The 9,057-nt window shown below is 30.9% G+C and overlaps 2 pseudogenes; both read right to left on the bottom strand.

The window, feature by feature from the left end:
- Positions 1-4,640: 4,640 nt before the first annotated feature.
- LOC125387106 lies at positions 4,641-7,024 on the bottom strand (annotated as a pseudogene).
- Positions 7,025-7,240: 216 nt separating this feature from the next.
- LOC125387058 lies at positions 7,241-8,899 on the bottom strand (annotated as a pseudogene).
- Between the last annotated feature and the right edge of the window lie 158 nt (positions 8,900-9,057).

Here is a 9,057-nt window from a genome sequence, read left to right as displayed (position 1 = left end):
AGACCAACGTAATAAACGTAAATGACGAAATTATGTATTAATTTATTTTAACGCGTTAAAATTACGCTAATGACAGTTGCTCCGTTCTATTTGTTCATATATTTAAGCCCTATATGCAACAAAGTGAATGTAGCATCTGCAAGCGTGTTAATTGGACAACGACGAATTTCGTTTCGCAAATACGGACACGTGAAACATTTTGAAGTTACGCGGACGCGAGAGTAATTCGTTCCCTTAAATTGCTCAATTTCCATTTCTTTCGCCATGTATATTCGAGTACTGCATTTGAATTGCAGAGCAGTCGGAAGTAACGGCGCACGTCGTTGATATATCGACAGGAACATGAATTCTTTTTTCATACGATGAATACTTTTTTCATCGACTTGTTAAACCGAATCAAGTTTTCAAATCCAATCATTTAATTTCATCGTTTTACATCGAACGTTTCAATCTTTTTTCTTTTAAATACCTTACCTATATTTCATCTCGTTGAATATTCCATATTTTTAATGCTACTACCACTTATTGGTAATTACAAATATGTAATTATCGTTCTAAAGTTAGAAATTCGAAATAACATTCGTCAGTATATGATTCTACGTTTTATATAGAGTAGTAAAAATGATACAATGAGTTTCGTTAAATAACCAATAAAAATTTTTGTTCCTTTTTCTTTTTCTTTATTCTTTTTTCTTTTCTTTTCTTTTTTTTTCTTTCTTTTTTTTTTTTTTTTTTTTTTTTTTTGTTTTATGTATCCAAGATCGAGAATAAACTATGTGCACGTTTCTTGTATTCGTTTCTTGTATTTTTATGAGGAATTCAGTCTTTTTACGCCACAAGAGTCTCAACGTTTTCGTTTTCACGCCTACGTTACGCTCGTTAAACACGTTGCAACAAGACCATGAATAAGGATAACAGCTTTAATGTTTTCACATGTGTCAATTTATTATTTTAGACCTTAAATATTTTATTTATAAAATCTTTATTTAAACAAGTTACCATTGTCGCTACAATAAATCAATGAATGAAATCAGTTTAAATTTAAAATATCATTTCATAATTTCTCGTCACTTGTATCTAAAAACAACAAAAAAACGGTGTACCCACATCGTGCGTAGACGGGAAATTAGAACAGTGGAGCTTAATTGAAACACTGATCATATTCCGCGATTGTAAAACAATAATAGAAAATCGTGTTTCTTTTGAAGGGTATGAAATTGTCAGGAGATTATGCCATTAATGAAATTGGAAACTGGCTGGTCAAAGGGATTAAACTCAATTAAACCGAACTGTGTTATATTGTACAAAGGCTAGAGAACTGCTACCAAATATCTGCTGGTTTAAAGGTGTCCCTTATAAATTCTAATTATATTTCAAATTCAATCTCCTAGTAATAAGTAAATTAATATTTTACCTAAAATCTGTGATATAGATAACAAAAATAAATTCTTTACATTATTCGTTAGTTTGCAATATAATTAGAATATTATCTTTATTTTCTGCTGTCTTTGTTATTCTTAAAAGATAAACTGCTTATTTACAAATTTAACACCGCATATGCTATTAATAAATCATTTTATATTTAATTTTGCAACCTTCAGTCATTGTTAAAACTTGTTGACAATACTGTCGGTTAATAGAAATTTCTAAAATCCCCTTGTTTCTACTCGATTAGAGGGTATATTGCAGAAACTATGTTAGCTACAGTGTTAGCTACAAATCATCTGTGTCACTCCGTTAAACTTATACACAATAGTATTGTTTCTTGTTTTCATTTAAAATAAAATATGTTATTGTAGGAATGAAGCAGAATGTTCAAATAATTGAAACAACTTTTTGTCCTATAATTAGTGCCTTTCATTTTAAAAATTAAAAAATTTTTAATCAACGATATTTGGAAGTTTCGATCTAAAATGACCAGGAATTGAAACGGAAAATATTTTGATGCCAATAAATACGTATTATTCACACATAAAACAAATATGAAAACAAACATCGATGTATATGAATGAATTTTGAAATGGGGAGGAATTATATGATTATACCCATTCTCTGTTGCGTTTAATTGTTTCAATCGATGTCTCATGAGAATTTTCATCGAATTCTTTAGAGATCCTGGCTGTAAGGTCTTTTTAAAATTATAAGAACAGATTCAAACTATAACATTTGAAAACTTGTGGTTACAAAACTTACTTGTTTCTCATAATTATTTAAATGAATCTATTCGGTATTTTGAGTGACCGTCCCTTTATGGCTCGGACGACACCTCTCCTTCCTTTGGGAAATTCCGAATTATCTGTCCTCCCCGAGCTGCAAACCTGATGACTTAGACAGTAGGGAAAAACATCAGGGAAAACCTCTGACTAGAAAAGTACGATAGACGAACAAAATTTAACGGCTGATGGGGAGTATCAACAACATACAAGGACAATCATCAACAAAGTGTCGTACCGTGCGGGTGAAATACTGGAGTTTCAATAAGATCTTATAACCATCGAGTTCAGAACATCAACAAACTTTGTTTGCATAAAGCAAGTGTATACAAAGTGTCAAATTACACTAACACCCGATCTATTAAATCCGTTCCACCTTGAGCGTTAATTCATTCAAGGTTCGTGGTATCGATCGATCGGTCGGACGTGCCCGGTGGCTCTTTAGTCGATGATTTGTAACAGAATCCTTGCATTAACACAGATTCTCAGAACACACAACTTCACCCAGCAGATATCGATTACAGTCAGTTGTCACTAACAATGCTTTTATCAACAATTTCTTTACCTGTTGATCCTCTGGAAGTTTTAACTATATATATTCTCTAGGAACAGTAGGATTTTAATGATATAACTTTACTAATGAGATCTTAATGTCATAAACGGTATCGAAACTTCTTAATTAATGTCGTTATCGAAGAAGAGACTCGTAATCTTCTCAAACGAAGAGCACTTGATGTTTACAAGTAGAACTCGATATCTTAGTTTCTTAAAATGTGTTTCTGTGTTTACTTTCTAAATGTAAACTTTATTCAAAACGAGCCGTTCATTCGTTACAGGCCGTTAATAAAATTGCACTTTGCACAAAGGAATTGCCGTTAATAATTTAAGATTCTCTGCTCGTCGTACAGGGTATATATCGTAATTATTCACGACGATCGTAACGTTTAAGTCCAATTCGAGCTTAAAATCCCACGTGAGCTATACTACCACAATAGCCTGAATTTCTATTTGTTCGTTTACTGCCTGTTCGTACTCGGAGCATCCGTTGTAAATTACAGCAAAATCTTCTAATGTGTTCCAGAATATGTCTTCATGGAATTTTAATAATTTATTAAATCTATAGATAACAAATGTAAAACTTATTAATTTATAATTAATATAAAATAAGAGAGCACGAAACTTCCTATTTTATGGACATATTAAACATTTGTAAAAAATTCTGTATCATTAGTATCACTTTAATTACTTTAAAGGATATAATCCCATAAAGCCGTGACCCCTGAAAGAATCGATGTTCACGCGTGACAAATTGGCGTCGTATGAAAGTTCCGGTATGAACGTTACTAGAGCTGATACCAGCTAGGGGCACAGGTATATGTTCTGGGCTCATTATATATTTATAAAGGGCTGCCGATTCAACGAGTGGTCCGGGTAAATTTAAATTGTAAATAGACAGAGATTTCAAGTAAAAGCCTGGATAAGAGCGGATATGGTATGAGAGTCTGTGGTGGAAAGAGGAACAGGCTGCTTTTATTTGTAAAGTTTGAATTTCCTCGATATCGAAGGTGTTTAAGCCGCAAGTGTGTTTCATGTTAATCGTTCGTGTTAATTCATTCGAGACCGAGATTTTATTGTAATACGATTCCTGGGTGTCAGTACGATCTGAATGTTTTGTTAGAATGATACTGTGCTTTTCTCTCTCTGGAATATCCTTTTCATATTTTAATTTTAAATCGATGACAATCGATTAAATTTTATGCCTCATGTTTTTAAAATATAAAATTATATACTATGTTATACTATAATGTATTATGTACAGTTATATATATTATGCCTACTGATTGATATGAATTTCTTTCGGTCTCGAATGCGTTAAAACGGAGCGCAAAGAAGTCGAAATTACTTATTGTAATTGGTAAAACATCGTGAAAGGCAGACAGATACAAGAAAGAAGTTAAACTATAAATTATATTTGCGACATTGTTATGTTTTTGCTATCTTTAAGCCTTTCATCAAGACAGCCGATCTATAAATATTAATCGACCAATTTCTCTAAGCTTGTAACTTCAAATTAATGTTTATATATATATATATATATAAAGAGTTACGTATTAATCTATCTAAATATTTAAAAAGATGTTTAATGTTATAAATGATGGATATTAAAGATGTTCAAAAGAATGTAGTCTTCGCGTGTTCTTTATCATATCCCTGATCAAAGACATTCCAATATTATTACAATATCCAATTACATATTGATACACAAGATATACAGATTATTATTTATAACATTTTGGTTTTCTTAATTGAGTTATTCATTTAGTACAAATGATAAGTAATTAGTAATAAGTCATAAAAAAAAAAAAAAAAAAAAACGGTATTGTAGTAGAAATATTATAAGAAAACATTTTCTGTTTCAGTGTAGAGTTACTCCTTTTTATAGACAGTGTCGTACAAATCCGTACGTCTTTGAGAAAATGTAGGTATCTGAGCCCTTACTTCCTCAACAACTTTCAAATCTGAGAGAAAAGAAAAACATACGAAGTAATAAGTAATGCTTGCTAATAAATTCAGCAAATACAGAGGGAGCCGGCAAAATCGATGAACCAACGAGACTAAAAGTTAATTACATCATGGATTTTTCTCGCTTTTAATGTTAAGCTGAAAATTACCGATATCGGTGACCACCATATTTTCCTGAGTTTCCAAATCATAAAGGATTTTCCCCCAGGGATTTGTCAACTGTGTATGTCCCCATGCGACATAACTTGCTGAAGGAACACGAGCCGGTGATATACAGGCGACGTATAATTGATTGTCATTCGCTCTGGAACGCTGAAGTAATGACCAGTGCAGTGGTCCAGTGGTCATATTGAATGCCACCGAATATATCAGTATTTGGCAACCTAACACAGAGAAACGGGAAATATGAGACCACTGAATTTTAGTTAACTTTGTAGGTGCACAGTCCACATTCCATAATTTATGAATATGCGAGAACAGTCCTCTTGTCGTGCTTCTAATTCTTTTATTTATTTCATTTTCAGCGAATATACTGGTTTTTTAAATTAAGCTCCTTTTTATACAGAGTTACAGATTATATTGATTATACTTTATATAGAATATATTTAAGAAAGATAGTTACTTTCCTGCTAGTTAAGTATTGTTCGATTAAGCTACTGTACCTTTGTTCCGATAAATGCGTGCCATTTCCTCGAATCTGATATCATAGCAAATGCCAATACCTATTTTCCAGCCCTTCACATCAAACATTGTTAGGGAATCACCAGGACTGAGTGAATCACTCTCTCGGAAAGTAATCTTGTTGGGAATGTCGATGTCGAATAGATGTACCTAATAACATAAAAATATAGTTGCTAACTCTATTGCTGTAACTTTTGTAATTTAACATCAATGTTACGAACTTTTAAACTTTAATTGTTTTTTATTTAATAACTGACAGCGTTTTTATCACTTTCTTTTATTAAAAAGTTTTATCATTTAATAATATTTGAGAAGGAATATTTTTTAAGAAAAAATAAGTTTTTTCGTATGTGAAAAATTTATATTACAAAACAAATATATTGTACAAAAACTTATATATTATATTACGACAAAAATGTATGTTTCTCGTATCAAAACGTATTTTATAAACCTATAACATATTTTTTAAATTATAGAATTGGTTATAGTACACGTATGTACATATGTATATTCCTAAATTATTCCTAGATAGAGTCACTTTCTCCACCCCGATATTTTCAATTTCAAAGCCACATGGAGGTATATTATTTACCTTCCGGTGTTTTGCTATCAAAGTTCCATCGGGACCCCAAATAGTACAGCAGGTATTGTACAATTTATCGCCCTCTATTTCAGGTATCGTACCACCAACTACATAAATGCTGTTTTCCTTAGCTGCCTTCGATAAAGCAACGCTCGTTTCACCGTTTCATCGGGAATACTCTCGGCGTATTTTGGAAACTATTCTGCATTGCAATATTTCAATTAATGAAAAATAACTGTCCTTTGTTCCAACCATAAATTAAGTTGAAATGTTTGTCAATTTTTTATTTTTTAAATTAGTAAAATAACTAAATTTTACATTTCGATTTACTTAAATATATAATTACTTAGATAATAGTACATATAATAAATTGTTTCTACAGGTTCAAGATGAAAAATGAATATTTAGAAATGTTTGTTTAATTACAATCATGCTATTTGGTTTAGTACCAGTGACTTGTTACTTAACGACTTTGCTAGTACTTTTTGAAACATAAAGTTAGATTTTAACTAACATTAATTTTTAACTACTATAGGTGGAATTATAAATACAAAATAATTGATAATACTAGTTTATTATTAAGTACCTAATTATTAGTATCTTAAAAAATATATTTATACAAAAATCACGATAATCATAAAAGTGGGGAAATTCTATATTCTCGAGTCAATTCACAATCTTTATGGAAGTATAAACGATAAGGTAATTTGTCTACTTTTACTTTTTTCTATATAGTTGTTATACATATAATAAATTATTAGAAAAAGAAACAAATTATTACGTATTCCATATGGTGAATTAAAGCATTCAGGAAGAGCGATAATATCAGCATTATGCTCTTTCGCGCTGGAAATGTAGGAAACTGCCCGCTCTACATTTTTGCTTTTTACTTCATTTACTTGAAGTTATACCAACGCCAAGCGAAATGCTAAAATGTTGGAAAAATTAAATACACTCGGTTATATATTTCCCATACTTTTTACCTATAAATACTTTATACATAGTGAATATACTTACTCGACATCGTTCGCACTACTTGTTTAGCGATGTTCGTAAGTATCATAATGTTCTTTGAGGTTATGTATGTATACTACTCGATATCAACATTACGTAAACAATACGCGGGGATTTTTAATAATTATTGATAAAGTTTAGGACATTAACTTTGATGTAATTGTAAACATTATTACATATTATAATTAAATGTAATTTTCAGTTAAGGGTAAGAAAAGAAATATAATATTTTGTAAAAATACACTTTATTATAAAATCTGTATAAATAAAATTGTACAATTTATCTTGAAAGTAAAATGACCGAATACGTCCCTGGAAAATATTACTGCCTACTAAATGATCGAGATCTTGATCTTTCTCGTCTTTTGTGTTTCTTTCTGTCTGCGTAATCTCTGGGTTTCTTATCTCTAACGTTTTCTCTTTCTTCGCCTTTCTTTTTATGTTTCTTACTTGATCTTTCGGATGAGCAATCGTGCTTCTTATCTTTCTTTGACTTTTTCAATCTTTTTAATTTATAAGAATCATTCCTATTAGAGTTACTTCTTTCTCTCCGTCTCTTCTTTTCAGAATCACTATCGCTGTCATCATTAGATTCGGAGCGCCTTTTTCGTCTTTCTGATTTTTTATCCCCCACTTTATCATACTTGTTCTTATTCTGCATCGTACTTCCGATTTTCTTTCTTTTATTACTACTTTTGTCACCATCTTCACCGTCTTCGAGGTCAGGGGACATTGATCTTTTTCTATCCATCTTTTGCTTGAGTCCCTTGGATTCCTTGTCCTTATATTCCTCATACTTTTTTGTATCTGAAATTAACCCCATAAAATACTGAAAGCTAAAACCTCTACATTTATCATATTTTATATAAAAATAGAAGGGACCTTTAAAAAATTGCATGCAACAACACACTTACAGGTACTTTTGAATTAGTTTTTCTACATGTCCGATTATGTCTTTATATGTATATGTCAATTCAAATTTATTTTCTTAAAAGTCCCTTAATGAAAAACTAACACTTCATATTAACTTTGAACTTTTGAGTTCTTAGAATATTCTGATTTAGTCACTGGCTGTACCATAAATTCATTTACAGATATTATATTTCCACCAAGAGCTAGTTTTATTATGAGCCTTCCAGCATCATCATCGAATCCTTCTATTTGACTATAATTATTACTTTGCTTTCCAGCTATAATTTTCACAAATGTTCCTTTCTCCATTTTAACTTCTTCCTCTTCTTTTTTGGAATCTGTATTTTTCTTCTACAATGCTACTTTGTCTGCTCCAAGACTCATACCTTTTGGTCGTAATTCTGGTATGACAGCTGCTACTAATCTGTAATAGTTAGAATGAACGATTGTGAAATAAAAAATGATGTTCTCTGTTTACTTTCCAATAAGTGATGTATTAAATACATACAATTAATTTAATCCAGAGTAAAATTCATACTTTTCATTTCAACCAATTCCCTTTCCTGGTTGCCATCCCATTCCCCGTAACATTGCTACACCAAAATCATCAATAGGAATTTTTTCATAATCTTCTAACGTAGACTGAAAAATACAAAACGATATTTATAATATGCAAATGTAATACATCTGTGCATTGCACATCAATATGTTGATAACGTACCTGTTCTTTGCCTCTTAGTGATTCATCTTCTACTAAAGGTAAGGTTAAATCATTTGTTTTAGTTTCATGTTCATTCTTTGATTTAAGATCCTCAATGATTTCTTTCGCCACTTGTTCTTCTAAAGTAACAACTTTATTTTCACTATCTTCAACTGGCTCTTTCTTTATTGATATTATTGGCGATGTTTTTCCATTAGATAGCTTTGATTTTGCCTCGTTAACACTAGCGTCTCCTACCTTTTCCTTATCTGCCTTCGGAAGGAAAATGTCTGCATCTATTTTATTAACTATTCTATCATGCCAGGTTTTTGAACCTAGTAATGAAATAATTAGAGGTTCATCTTTTTTTTCTTCCTTACTGAAATAAAAAAATTGTTTTCAAATATATATATTCCGCTATTGGTGATTTT

Source organism: Bombus terrestris, unplaced genomic scaffold, assembly GCF_910591885.1.
Source record: "Bombus terrestris unplaced genomic scaffold, iyBomTerr1.2, whole genome shotgun sequence".
In the NCBI taxonomy this organism is placed as follows: Eukaryota; Metazoa; Arthropoda; class Insecta; order Hymenoptera; family Apidae; genus Bombus; species Bombus terrestris.
Note: the sequence above shows the minus strand (reverse complement) of the source record. Positions and strands in the feature narration are given on the sequence as shown.